The 15,012-nt window shown below is 46.3% G+C and overlaps 1 protein-coding gene across 1 annotated transcript in view; it reads right to left on the minus strand.

Annotated features, from left to right (window-relative positions):
- The window catches only part of LOC137159020 (broad substrate specificity ATP-binding cassette transporter ABCG2-like), a 35,598-nt gene extending 30,883 nt beyond the window's left edge, over positions 1-4,715 (minus strand). Inside the window, exon 1 of the mRNA XM_067557154.1 lies at positions 4,393-4,715. The gene's annotated coding sequence lies outside the window, so the exon portion shown is untranslated. The remainder of the gene's footprint in view (positions 1-4,392) is intronic.
- Between the last annotated feature and the right edge of the window lie 10,297 nt (positions 4,716-15,012).

The raw sequence follows: 15,012 nt of genomic DNA on the forward strand, positions 1-15,012 counted from the left end.
CTACAGAGAATTCTTTCCCAGGTGTCTGGCTGCTGGGTCTTGCCCACGTGCTCAGGATCTAAGTGATCGCCATATTTGGGGTCAGGAAGGAATTTTCCCCCAGTCAAATTGGCCGAGACCCTGGGGGCTTTTCGCCTTACTCTGAAGCATGGGCCACGGGTCACTTGCAGTTACATTAAATGTAACTGGTGGATTCTCTGTAACTTAAAATCTTTAAATCTGATTTGAGGACACCTGTAACGTAGCGAGCGGCTAGGGGTCTATTCTAGGAGTGGGTAGGTGAAATTCTGTGGCCTGCAATGTGCAGGAGGTCAGACTAGATGATCGTGATGGTCCTTTCTGACCTTAAAGCCTATGAGGCTAAGAAAGTATTTGATAGTGTTGCTGTTTGTCAAGAAACCAGTGGTTTACATAGGGAATCATTAGCCATAGGGAGCAGTGGCCTCCCGGTCAGTGATAATATTCCCAAGAGGCTGCTCTTGAGAGATAAGCCACACATTTGTGTTCCAAAAGCTTTGACAGCACCTTGGATACCTTGTAATCTTTATTGAACCAGAGATATAAAGTGCAGCTTGCTTGTTAAAGTTGCTGCTGCCAGTGGTTAAAACAGATGTCTTTTTGAATGACACCCAAAGAGGCCTGGCATTGTTGTGGTTTAGCTTTCTGCACAGTTGGGTATACTTTTATACTATGTCTCCTGGGTGACCTTTTAAAATGTGATGTTTTGAAGATGAGGACATTCTCCCTCTGTCTCTAGTGCACTAGGACAACAAGAAGATCTAAAGAGTACTTTGTTCAGCCTACAGTGATATGAAAGTTCATGTGTTGTTACAAAGCAATGGAAATAAAAAACCCCCACAAAAAATAGAAAATAGTTTTAGGAGAAGAAGTGCAGTTCACTAAAGTCACACCTTCTCCTGGCCTCAGCCACACCCCTTCATCCAACTGGGAGCGCCCATTTCTCCACCAGGTTGCATATAGCAAGCTAACCCAACTTCCTGTGTTTCAGCACTTCCTCTACATCAAATGAATTTCCAGATGCCCTGTTTAGGATAGATTTCTGCTTCCTTAGCATGGTCAGACTGGCACAAAGTGATTGAAGCGCAACTGGGAATCTGGCCTGCCCTTAAATTTAAAATTGACTTTCCTGAATTTATATTGCTTTAATTATCATGAAACATTATCCCACTCACAATAATATAAGAAAACAAAATGTGAATCATTTGCTGACATGCTGAATAAACCCCCTGTAAACCAGGAACATAAATGATCCTTTCCAATAAGGTAAGCAGAGAAAAGCACTGTTCAATCTAACTGACTGTCACCTTTCTGAAAACTCTAAATGACCTTGCACAACCACATTTGTGAGTATGTTTATTGCAATTGACACAATTGTCAAGTCTTAATTAATACTGAAAAATAATTATTTTGCTGTTCTGGGCGATGTATCAGTCACAAATTAAAATCCGTGCTACCCACCTCTCTTCTCATCTGAGTCTTGTTATTACAAATAGTCCATTGTAGCAATTCCCAATGGGAAAAATTAGTTTCTCTCTTATCTTGTGCCAGTGGTCAGACTTTTCATTTGCTTTTGTTTTTTAGTAGTTTTTTCTATTAATAATGCAAACATTCAGTGAAAGATTATAAAGTTAATCCTTTACTCAGCAATAGGAAGATTTTTATAAATCAGTAAACCTAACCATTGGAAAGATATGGGCATGCTCATTTTGATGTTTGCTTTGAGAAAAGAGCAAAGGTTGCTAACATGTTTTACTACTAATCGTTGTCTCAGAGTGGAAGAGTTGTGTAACATTCCTTTGGGTCTGATTTGACAGTCCTTTCGCAAGTAAAACTCCCAGAGAACAAAGAAATAGAAAAGAAAAAATATAAACCAAATCAGTGGATAGATGTGTAATGAAATTCCATTTCGAATTCCTCAAAATACCTCTACATACATATGCTCATCTACTATAGATTTTAATGGACAGGTAAATATGCAACAACCTAATGTGTCACATCATCATTTATTATCAACATCAACATATTGTAAGTAAATAATCAAAATAAAATAGTTCAGAAGTATGTTTCCAGTATGATGAACAAAGGGGACCATATCATCATTACATCAACTTTGGTTAAAGTAAGTTATTTTCTCCGTAACTGAAATCTCACACATGCTGGTGAGCTATTCACCAATGGTACATGCTGTACTTGTTCTTTTGCAAAAAATCTTCCTCTAACACTCATTCATGCTATCAAGAAGTGATTTAGCAGCAGCGTTAATTCTTGCCCGAGGACCTAATTTAGAAAACTCTAGTAGGAAATTCTTTGGGTCAAGCAGCAGCTTAGTCCCAGCAATATCTTTTATCGATTACTAATATTTCACACTTGATGGATGATCCCATAATAAATATTTTAAAAAAATCTTAGTTGAACACATTTACACTAACAAACTGATGTCTTGTATTCAAATGGTGTAATGATAAAAAATGAACTAATATAAGGGCAGCCCTTACAGATGTTTAAATCCCATTAGAATCACTGGGGATTTTGTTTGAGTAACAGCTGAAGTGCTTACCACACAATAGATGAATCACCATATGTTCTACCACAACACCGTACTGGATCTTTAGTCCTCCAGTTATTTCATTACTCTTTTCTGTGTAACCAGATCATCCCTATTAAACCTATCCTCAAGAAAGATTCTTGCTTTCAGACCTTCCACTGCATCCTTTCAAGGCAGAAGTTCAAGATCCATAATCGGTCTCAAAATATTAATCCTATTACCAAATTGTGATGCAAAATAATTTATATGGAAACATTTAAAATATTGGATCTTGATATTTAATCTTTCTTCTAACTGAACACTAAAAATACCCTCTTTAGAGAAATCATCATATAAATAACATTTTCAAACCCCAGAGAGGCAAATACCTAGGGTGTGTAAACTAGGGAACATGCAGGCAGTTTTCCCACGCATTCTACTTTGACTTGTGTAGTCCAAATGCCTGATTCCCCTCTCACATAAAGCAGGGTAAATCGGGAGTCATTTAATGGAAATCAATGAAGCTATATAGCTATTACACCAACATGAGCCAGAGCAGAACCAGGCCTGAAATTTTTAAAGCAGCTTCACTAAAAATGTTTGCTGCCTTTTTGATATTTTATATTAAAAAAGAGATTAAGTGAACTCTTTCCTTAGCCATTTCCTACAGTAAGCGACTGTCACTGGACAAGTTTTCTAAATCATAAAGGAAGAGCACTTGTAACCCATTAATGCAATTGCAAATCACAAAACTCAACAACACATTTTTAACTGGTTTTCAAAGGACCAATCAGTTTATTCTAGGTATTTTACCTCTTCAAACAAACATATCAGGAGCTAAAATTAACTAAGACTATATAATTTTAGAGCCAAAATCCACTCTCATTGGTATTAATGAGTTTTCCAAAGAAAGCATGATCAAGCCATTTAAAAAAGATGCTTATTTTCAACATACTGTAAACCTGGCACCTATTCATTAGTTAAGCTGTTACTTCTCTTATTTATAATGGGTACAAAGTTTAACTAGTGCAAACTGTCAGGTAAACTTTCAAGAAAAATATATTGTAGCTGTGCATTTTAGTTCATTTTAGTAAATATAAATACACTAAACATATATATATATATATATATATATAAGTTCTGTACTTTATATATTGCTTTATTACATATGTACACAGGACACAGACATGTACATATGCATGTATTTATACAAGGAATCGGCATGGTATATGTGGATTTATACACAGCACAATCCTCTTTTTCATAAATATTTTGGGGAAATTAAAACCATTTGGGTAAAAGGGAATAAGGGATTCAGAAAATCAGATAAGTTAATGGGTAATTGGGTTACACATCCCTAGGTATATCAGATTCAGAGAAAAGGGTATTGTGCACTAACCAGGTTTGGATAAATGAGGTCTTGTGTATATATGTATGTATTATATATGGTACATACACATACATCCAAACGTCTAAGTAATATACTAGTTTCCCTCTATATATTTGAGCTCTTGAGTTCTTTAACTATTCAACATCAGTCTTACATGAGTTTTCTTCCCCATTTAATAAAATACATTCTTTTTTCAGACATCTAATTTTGTTGGTAAATGAAATGCCTGTAAATCCAGTGGAGAACTCCAGGCAACTTGCTAAATGCTTTCTTTCTCACTGTTAGTCAAAAGCAGCTGCAGAATCTAATTCATTAGTTTGTGGTGGAATAGCACTTCCACTATTGTTTTTCTTACCTCTCTTCTGTCCCACACAGGGAAGGAAAAACCGGTCACTAGATTAGGCAGTTAAAAAAATACGACTCCATCAATAAGGATGAAATGCCCCTATTGACTTACCGAGTGGATCTTCGTCAGTGCAGAAGGCAGCAGCCCTAAAGAAGTGCAGGAGTGATACAGACAAGTACTGCAGCACAGCTGGAGTTAGGGGAAGAGCAGTGAATGGTGAGTGCAGCAGTGTGCCCAGCCTCTTATGGGAGCACAAAGAAAAGTGAAGTCTCACCAGGGTTTCTGTAATATCAAGGGCTAATCCACAGGAAACTCAGCTTCTCCTCCTTTCCCCTCTCCACAGAGTCTTGCAAAGGACAGTCACCTCCCCTCCTCTTTGCTGCTGAAATGAGAGAGGTTCCCAGTCCAGGGGCAGGGACTGAGGCACATGCAGCTCCTAACCTTAGCTTTTCCAGCTCAGGCTGCCACAAATGAACTAAAGTGCATAAGCAGCAGGAGTTATGCAAAAGCTCATCCACTCCACATAGCGTAGTGCCCAAGCTCAGTCACTGCCAGTGGCAGTGTGCCTTAGGACACAACCCCAAACAAAGTGCATGGCTTTCTGACATACTACAGCAGTGCCACCAACTATGAGCTCACAAAGTTTCCGCCAAATTGGCTAATTATTAGTATGTATTATGGGCCCACAATGCACGCAATACTGATAGCAACTTCTTGTGCAGTTCCAGAGGGATAGCCGTGTTAGTCTATATACAGCAAAAACAACGAGAGTCCGGTAGTACCTTAAAGACTAACAAATGCCCACAGAAATTTGTTAGTCTTTAAGGTGCTACAGGACTCTCGTTTTTGTTGTGCAGTATTTTTCCTATCATAACTCTACCAGCCCTTCTTCCCCAGTGCTGAACATATTGTACCTGTAAGTACAGACAAGGCCAAACCATGTTCCAGCAGCATTTCAGTCACCATGGATTAAAATTTAATTGGAGCAAGGCTCAGCCAAAATGATGCTATCTACACTTCCTGGTACACCATTTTCAGGACCAGTGAAGCTGCACCTGTAAATGACACCTGTTGTTAATTTCTTGGTCTGGTGAAATGTGTGGATCAAGAACTAACCAAATGGTGCAAGCCTCTTTCAGAGACCATATGCCTGTCCTCCAACTCTAGGACATGATCCTGAGGCGCCATGTTCTGTCATCTCTTCATCCTCTGAACCTGGAGGTCAAACATAGGCTGGCAGGGCTGGTCTAACATAAATGGCAGGGCTGGTACACTGAAAGAAATTATCACAGCTCAGCATGCTCTGGTCACACCTCCTCAAGCCGCTGCATCTGTATCACTCTAGAATACCCCTACATTGGCTTTGCACCACCAGGGGATTCTCCTGTTACAGAGGAATACCCAACTGTTAAAACCTAATGTATTTCAGACACATCCCTCTTTGGTAGAAAAGATAGTCCCAGATCCCATATTCTGTTATAGGGCTTAATCCTGTTCCCACTGAAATCAGCGTCAAAACTTCCATTGACTTGAATGTTGCAGCATCAAGCCCAGAGTGCTGTTTTGCTCAAAACAGTGACTGCAAAAATGGAACTGGGGGGGTTTGTTCCGCAGTGTCTCTCAGTAATGTCCTTTTACATTTGCTCACTTTACAAATAAAAGGTGGTTTTTTCTAATTGCAAGTGCTGCAAACAGAGCCTGGTATCTGAGGGTCAAGCTTGGCTCTTTCCAGGTGGAGCATCATCATCCTTAACAATGGTTTTGTAGACCACATCATTCTCAGCTACACTTGTATGACCCCAGTGTCTTCAAATTATGGCCTTAGTGACAACTGTCTGTATATCACTAGAAAGCTGACCTGCTCTGTTGTTCTCTCAGCTAGGAATGCATGACAGACACTCATAAAACTTATAAGCATATCATAAAAACAAATGGTAAACTTCAGTAACTAGTTACATAAAGGGTTTGACCTTTCAGATCAGCCTTTTATGATTGCCTGCCAGCTCCATTATAAAGCACACTCATTTCCTCCTGTGGCACAACCCAGTCATGTAACAGACCTTGGGCCCACTTCTGTTCACCTTACATAAAGCTCCTGCTGAAGTCTTGCATAAGTCAGATGAGCAGGGTATGGGCCCTTTTGGTGAGATTCACAGACCCTAGGCTGCAGGGCCCATCAAGGAATTAATAGCCAGAACTGCTACTCCCCCAGCTGTGGCTCATTATTTGACTAGCAACAGCTGGGATAAAAGATTGCAGTTCAAGCAGAAGCAGGCTGCTGCCAAAGAGGCAAGGGAGTGCCCCAGCAGTGAGCTGGCAAGGAGCTGCCTAAGAAACAAACCCTGAAACCCAAGAGGAGTGGGGTGAGATTGCTGGGAAACAGTTAAAAGAGACTGGACTTTCTACACCTTGTCAGGCCCTTGGGAGGATTACAATACAGGGATTCAAGAGTAGCTGGCCTAGGCCAGATGACCAGGAGAATGGGGCCTTAAAGAGACAGTGTACCCTTAAATAGTCCCACAGGGAGAGGGAACAAGCCTGCTCACATCTCTGTATCAGATGCTGTCATGCTAGGTTTTTCAGCAGCTTTCATATGCCATTCAATATTAACTATTATAAAAGGTCATTGTCGCATGTATCCATAACATTGTTGGGCAAGAATCCACACACACATGCCCTGACATTCTACTTTGAACCTTCTCAGGTCATCATAGATGCTGTCTCTATGCGGTTATTGTATTCACGGTTCCGGAATCTTTTGCTGTTTAGCAATCCAAAGAGCTCCATTGTGCCTTTATTTATGCCCTGCATTTTGGAGTTTAGTAAAAAAAAAAAAATTGGCATAAAAAGGAGAATGGATCACTCAGGTGGTTGGACTAGTAATAAACAGGTTTGGAAGTTTGTTGTTGTGAACTATGGGAGAAGCCATGGAGCTTGGTTCTGATCTCACTTACAATGAGATGAATCAGGAGTAACTCCACTGATGTCAATAGAGCCAGTGACCAAATTGGGAAGGACAGACTTGCTAATCACTTCTGACCTGTGCATTTATATTGTATTCATGTGTAAGGACAAAAATAAGTGGTGCTAAGTTCCCTTAACTCCCGCAAATTTTAGTGGGAATGGAGGCCACTGAGTGGCTCACAGGATTGTGCCCATAGTCAGACACTTCATCACCCATCGATGCAGATGCCAGATTTCTTAATGTTCATTCAGGGTGTACATTTACTTCACCTCTCAAAAACCATTCCCCCAACTAATTGCTCAGAGCAATCAGTTATAAAGGGGAAACACGCAGTCAGTAGTACTTCTAAGCCCCATTTCAAACGTAGCCTGAAAACAGGGAGGCAAACAAAAAACACACCAGGAAAAGTGACCCTTAAAGTCCCATCCCTCGGTTGTGTTTTTAAAGATGTTTCTGAAACACTGAGGCCTCCTATCACATCTAATTTGCAACAACCCACCATTCCATGCTGCCTATCTTATCACTGCTCCCAGCTGGCTGGCATCCCTAGAAAGAAAACCACAGAAAAGAGGGTTACTTACTTTGTAACTGTTGTTCTTTGAGATGTGTTGCTCGTCCATGTGTTGCTCGTCCATTCCATTATAGGTGTGTGCACACCTCTGTGCACAGTTACCGGAACTTTTTTCCCCCCAGCAAAACCTGTAAGGCCAGCTTCAGCACCCCCCGGAGCTCCGTGTACATGCCACAGTATATGAGGCGCTGCCAGCCCTACGCCCCCTCAGTCCCTTCTTTCTGCCAACTCCAGCAGCGGGGATGGTGGGTGGCTCATGGAATGGACATGAGCAACACATTTCGAAGAACAACAGTGACAAGGTAAATAACCATCTTTTCTTCAAGTACTTGCTCATGTCCATTCCATTATAGGTGACTCTCAAGCAATACCTTGGAAGTGGGCCGGAGTTACGGATGAGCTGCCTGCAGCACCGCTCTCCCGAAGCCCGCATCGTCCCATGCCTGCTGGACGATGGCGTAGTGGGACGTGAAGGTGTACACCGACGACCAGGTGGCAGTTTTGCAGATGTCCTGCACGGGCACTCTCGCTAGGAAGGCTGTAGAAGAAGCTTGAGCTCTGGTTGATCGACCTTGGAAGCAGCACATTTGCTTACTTGTAGCAGAACTTGATGCAGGACGTTATTCACAATGAGATGCACTGGGCAGAAATAGGTAAAGCTTTCATCCGATCAGCCACTGCAACGAAAAGCTGCGTCGACCTCTAGAATGGTCTCGTGCACTCGATGTAGAAAGCCAGGGCCCGTCTTATGTCTAGCAAGTGCCATCTTCTCTCCTTCTCTGAACTGCATGGTTTGGGAAAAAACACGGGGAGAAAAATATCTTGGTTATAATGAAATTGGGAAATCACCTTAAGCAGGAAGACTGGGTGCGGCCTCAACGGAACTTTATCTTTATAAAACACAGTATAAGGAGGCTCCAAGGTCAGCGCCCTAATCTAGGAGTCCCTCCTTGCCGAGATAGTCTACCACCAGTCTAGAATGGCTAGGATCTGGGGGGGGACCGTGACCACCAGATCAGAGAGTGCCTGCTCAGGGTATAAACCGAGGCCAGCCATGATTGAACCAGTCTTAGCTTTAGGCGAGCCAGCTTCACCATGTAAGTGCAGGCCACCATGTGGCCTAACAGCTGCAGACAGTGCCTGGCTGTTGTCATTGGGCATAGATGCAGGTGAGCAATAATGGTGGACATTGCCTCAAAGCACGGCTGGGGTAGGAAGGCTCTGGCTTGGGAAGCATCCAGGACCGCCCCAATGAACTGTATCCACTGTACAGGAGTTATTGTGGACTTCTGCTTGTTTATCAGCAGGCCCAGCCAGCAGCAGGCGGCGCATGTCAGCTTTACACTGTCCTGGACCTGCCTCTGATTAGCCAATCATCCAGGTAAGGGAAAATTTGGACCCCCTTGTGCCTCATGTGCACTGCCACGCATTTCATAAACACCCTTCAGGACGAAGACAGGCCAAAGGGCAAAGCTGCAAACTGACAGTGGTAGCCAGCCACCATAAAACGAAGGAAGCATCTGTGGCTGGGGAAAATAATAATGTGGATGTATGCATCTGTAGAACTGCATCCAGTGTGGCCTGGGCTTTGCGGCCCTTCCTCGGGCCCAGGCTCTGAGGAAGGCCACTGCACCTTCCAAAAAGGTGAATGTTGGAGTCTTTCACAAGCCTTAGTCCTGGCCCTCCAGCAGGGCGGGTGAGCCAGCAGTCTAGTGCCCCGGCCCTCCGGCAGGGCCGGCGAGCCAGGATAGCAGGGTAAGGTAATCACTCCCTGCGTGGTGAGGACAAGGGGGGAGGGGAAGGGGATGCAGGCCCACCCGACTCCACTGCATCCCAGCCCAGGGCCCTAGCAGTGGCAAAGGCGTTGCCACTGAGTCAGCGGGGCTCCCGCCACAACACGCCACCGGGACTTGCCCCTGTCTCAGCCACAGACTATGGCTGTCCCTGGGCCACTTCCTCCTCATATCCCCAGGTACCTGTCTCCTCTGGGTCCTCAGGATCGCTGGGGTACACGGCCTATGGCAGGCTCACCAGTCTCTCTTCGTCCACCAGCGGCAAGGTGAGGAGCTCCTCGGCAGAGGGCAGCTCCTCTAAGTCACAGGGTTCCTGGGGTTCCTCTGCAGAGGGCAACTCCTCCAGGTCACAGGGCTCCAAGGTTTCAGCATCAGGCAGTTCCTCCAGGTCAGGGCCAGCCTCAAGGGTATCCCCCAGCCCTCAGGCTTGGGGGCGGGCTCGGTCCAATCGCTGGGGCCCAGAAGCCCGGTCCAATCCTTGGGGCCTGGTGGCCCAGGCTAGTCTAGGGGGCCCGGAGGCCCTATCCAATCCTTAGGGCTCAGTCGCTTGGGCCATTCCCAGGGCCTCTGCTCCGGGAGGTGCTCGCTTGGGGCAGCGGCCCAGCTGGGTTCAGGCCTCTGCTGCAGCCGGCAGGAGGGCACATCTGCCTCCGGCAGCAGCCTGTTCCCTACTGATCTGCGGGGCCTGCTTTTTGTACTCCCAGCCCCGGTGGAGGCTCCACCCCTCTGTGGCCGGATTGGCTGGTCGATTGGACCTATCCCTGTCCGGCTCCCCAGTTGCCGGGCAGACTGGACTGCCGGCCCTTTCACTGTCTGCTCTGGGTGTTGTGGCCCTTCCTCGGGCCCAGGCTCTGAGGAAAGCCACTGCACCTTTCTACAGCATCCTTGAGATCGAGGGCAGCATACCAGTCTCCTGGATCCTAGAACGGGATTATGGAAGCTAGGGAGACCATCTGGAACTTCAATCTCTTACGATATTTGTTGAGATGACGCAGGTCTAATATGGGCCTTAGACCCCCTTTTGCTTTGGGAATGAGGAAGTACCTCGAGTAGAATCTTTTCTCCGTCATGTCCAGTGGAACCTTTTCCACAGCCCCCAGGCTGGGAAGGGTCTCTACCTCCTCCATGAGGAGTTGCTCATGAGAGGGGTCCCTGAAAAGGGACGGGGAGGGAAGGTTGTTGTTAGAAACAAACTGGAGGGCATAGCTTGCCAAAGCTATGCCAAGGACTCAGCGGTCTGAAGTAATTTTGGCCCACTCAGATCAGAAGGGAGCTAGGCGGTTCAAAAAGGGATGGGAAGAATCTAGGAAACAGGCTGGAATGTCGCCTTCAGGCATACCATCAAAATGACCTCCTTTGGTTACCAGATCGCCTAGACGACCCTTGCTGGGGTGCTGAGGAGGAACCTGGTGGTGGTTGGTGTCTCCAAGACCCCCTATTTCTGCGCCTCTGTCTGTACGGTGTGAACGGCCGTGGCTGATACCTCTGCTGTTGCTGGCCCTAAGGACGGAACTGACGCCTAGAGGTCTGGGGCGTGTAAAGACCCAGGGAGCAGAGCGTGGCCCTCGAGTCCTTCAGACCATGCAACTTCACATTCGTCTGGTCTGAAAACAAGGCCGACCCGTCAAAGGGGAGGTCCTGGATGGAGTGTTGGACCTCCTGTCACAGCCCCAAGGATTTTAGCCACAAGCACCTGCGCATGCAGATGGCAGAGGCCATGGCTCTGCCCACCGAATCTGCTGCGTCTGAGGACGCCTGCAGTGCTGCTCTAGCCTCCGTGGTACCCTCCTCCACGATGGTGTTAAAGTCCAGCGCCTGGTCCTGGGGCAGAATGTCCGTGAAGTGCTTCAGCGAATCCCAGAGGTTAAAGTTGTACCTGCCCAGGTGAGCCTCCTGATTGGCAATTCTAAACTGCATGCTTGCCGTTAAATAAACCTTTCTCCCGAACAGGTCCAATTTTTTGTTGTCCTTGTTTTTTGGTGTGGAACTGGGCTGCCTCTGCTATCCCTCTGGTTGGCTGCATCTACCACCAGGGTCCAGGAAGAGGGGTGGTAAACAGGTACTCAAACCCCTTGGCCGGGACATAATATTTTTTCTCAGCCCACTTAGATGACGGGGCCACCGATGAAGGGGTCTACCACAGGGTCTTCGCTATTTTTAAAACCCTTTAATGCATGGGGAGGGCTACCTGGGCAGGGGCGGCCACTGCCAGGACGTTGAATAAACTGTCTGATGCCTCTTTCAGCTCCCCCACTTCCAAACCTAAGTTGGAAACCACCCTTTTGAGCAGCTCTTGGTGTGTCCTAAAATCATCCAGGGGCGCAGAGTGTCCCTGGGAGACTGCCTCGTCTGAAGAAGGGGAGGAGGATTGGAGGGACACAGTGGGCAGTGGCAACCCCTCCCACCGATGAGAGGTCCCAACAGAGGTCCCTTCCTGTGGGTCTGAATCGTCCTCCGAAGGCAAACGATGCCTGTGCCTGTGGCATGGACTGTACACCTGACGACTTAAATGACTGTGGGCCAGGCCCAACCGGAAATGCCCAGGGTCCCCAATATGGCCATTGGGGTGGCCATTGTCCTTGAGGCCATCCAGGTGCTGCCTGCAGCAAGGTCTCTGGCACCTTTCGCTGGTGATGCCTTGCCCGGTGGCCGTCCTGCCAGGAGGACACTGAGTCACTATTGGACGACCACGGTGGGGCTGCCTCGGAGATTACCACTACATGGTACCAAGCTGAGGGGGAGCGATGGCCTGATCTGTGGGTACTCAGTTGCTCTGGAAAGCGGCCCCTCGGCATCGATGATCTCGAAGACGACGAGACCCGGTGCCAGCGTGTGGAATCATGCTCTGAAGAGCTGGAACATGCAGAGCATCGCCTGGGCACCGATGACTTGCGGCATCACTTCCCTCTCTGTGCTGAGTCAGCCTCCAGTGACTGGGTTCTGCGCCGCCTTGGTGCAGGTGAACTCTTCGGTGCCAAGGAACAGGAATGGTGCCGAGTTCCTTCCAAGGAACGGTCCCCTTCAAGTGATCCAGACAGGTGCTGCCTTCTGGGACGAACTTCTCCCGGTGCCGGAGATTGTGACCGGCGTCAAGAGGGCGACCTCAGTCCCTGTCCCGTCAATAAGGGGCACTCCAGCAACCGTGACCTGGAGTGACTTCTAGGGGAGCAGCACCGAGACGACTCCTCCACCCGAGACGACTGGCTTGCCGGAGATCTTCCTCCCTGTACTGGGGATCGCCTGAGCCACTCGGGGTCCCAACGCAGGCTTCCCCTGTGACACCAGCCCCTTCTCTCTGGGCAGAGGTTGGGGCGCGGGCGGTGTGGGCAAGGCCAAGAAAAGGCCGCCTGAAAAACCTCCAGTGTCGACGGCGCCGGTAAGTGCAGAGACACCTCCCACTCCCAGGAGTCAGGGGTGGCTCCCTAGCTGGAGACACAGGTTCCAGCGAGCACGTCTCCGCAGTCCAGCTTCGATGCGGTCCAGTGTTCGACCCTGCCTTCTTAGATGGTGCGAGGGAGCATCCACGCTCCGTGTGCTGTTTCCACTGTTTCTTCCTTGGTAGGGATGAAGTCTGGTGCCGAGGCAGAGCTGGTGTCAACGGTGTGCTCTGCACCGATGCCACGCTGGGTACCGAGGTAGAATGGGTTGGCTCAGAGGCCGGTCCAAGTGCTGCCTCCATGAGTAAGGCTTTCAGGCAGTTTTCTCTGTCTTTTTGAGTCCAAGCTTTAAAAATTTTACACTTGTCCTTACGGTGAGCTTCCCCCAGGCACTTCAGGCAGCTATCATGGGGGTCACTCAGTGGGAAAGCCTTCCCGCAGGAGGCACATGGTTTGAAGCTCGGTGACTGGGGCATGCCCTGCTCCCAGCAAAGTCCCAGCCAGGACTATCCTAAGCGACTAGCTACCACTATTAACAATACTTAAGGTCCTAATCTACCAAGCTAAGACAAACAACAAACGATTAGGTTGAAAACAAAGGGGATTGAGCACTTGCAATTGCAAGCTGAAGCAGTTCCAGCAACCGTCACAGACGGAAAGAAGGAACTGAGGGAGAGTAGGGCCGGCAGCGCCTCATATACCGTGGCATGTGCGCATGGCTCCAGAGGGTGCCGAAGCTGGCCCTACAGGGTCTGCTAAGGGGAAAAAAGTTCCGGTAACCGTGCACAGAGGCGTGCACACACCTATAATGGAATGGACATGAGCAAGTATTCAAAGAAGAAAGGTAGTTACACCACACTGTCCAACTAATACTGAATTCACCAAGAGACTTCACTAACAGAAAACATGAAAAGGACAGTGCAGTGCCAACCTGATTTTAAAAAATGTCTCTCTAGCTCATTTTCTAATATACATGCACTTTAGGGCTATGACTGATACGTTTTTTTTCCTTTGCACCTTTAAGTTTTTTTAAAAGACTTTTCTTTCCTCTGCCATTGTTTGAGCAGGTCACACCATCACAGTGCCTGTGGGTCTTACAGCAGCAGCAGCACATTTCCATCAACCTTTCTGGATGTTCATCTGTTAGCAGGGAAGCAGAAACAGCTTCTTCTTAGTCCTCCTTTCCTGCAGCCCTTAGCTGCTTCCAGCCTGCTTTCCAGATTCCTTCATTCTTAATCTGAGCTCTCCTGAAATTTGGGATTGTTCAGATTGTTCAGTCCGTTCTCCTCATAGATATAGGATCAAGTAATAAAGTTCAGATCCAGACCCAGTTCCAAACAAAATTAAGGGGTTTGGATCCAGGGTGGATTCTAGTTTAAGTCCATATATAGTAGGAAATATTATAACCACAGGCAGGATTTACATATCTTTAAACGACTAGGAGAGAACACAGAGGGAGGGCTGGGGAATAATTTTGGAAATGAATGCCAGATTTCTGTGCATATTTATATTAACTGCATTTTAACAATCATCACACATTTTAATTAGCACAGCACTATAGTACAATCTCTTTCTCGTGAAAGTGCAACTTACAAATGTACAATTTTTTTTCACATAACTGTACTAAAAAAAATGCACCATTTTAGAGCCTACAAGTACACTCAGTCCTACTTCTTGTTCAGCCAATCGCCAAGACAAACAAGTTTGTGGGAGATAATGCTGCCTGCTTCTTATTTACAATGTCACCTGAAAGTGAGAACAGGCATTCACATGGCACTGTTGTAGCTAGTGTTGCAAGGTATTTATGTGCCAGATATTCTAAACATTTGTATGTCCCTTCGTGCTTCGATTTGTAGATTGCACCATCTTTTATCTTTTTTATAGTGCAAATATTTGTAATAAAAAATAATAATATAAATTGAGCACTCTACACTTTGTTTCCTGTCTTTTGATTAAAATAAATACATTTGAAAATGTAGAAAAACATCCAAAATATTCATAATAAATTTAAATTGGTATTCTATT

Source organism: Emydura macquarii, unplaced genomic scaffold, assembly GCF_026122565.2.
Source record: "Emydura macquarii macquarii isolate MOO-44397 ecotype Brisbane River unplaced genomic scaffold, CSIRO-AGI_Emac_v2 contig_1790, whole genome shotgun sequence".
Lineage (NCBI taxonomy): Eukaryota > Metazoa > Chordata > Testudines > Chelidae > Emydura > Emydura macquarii.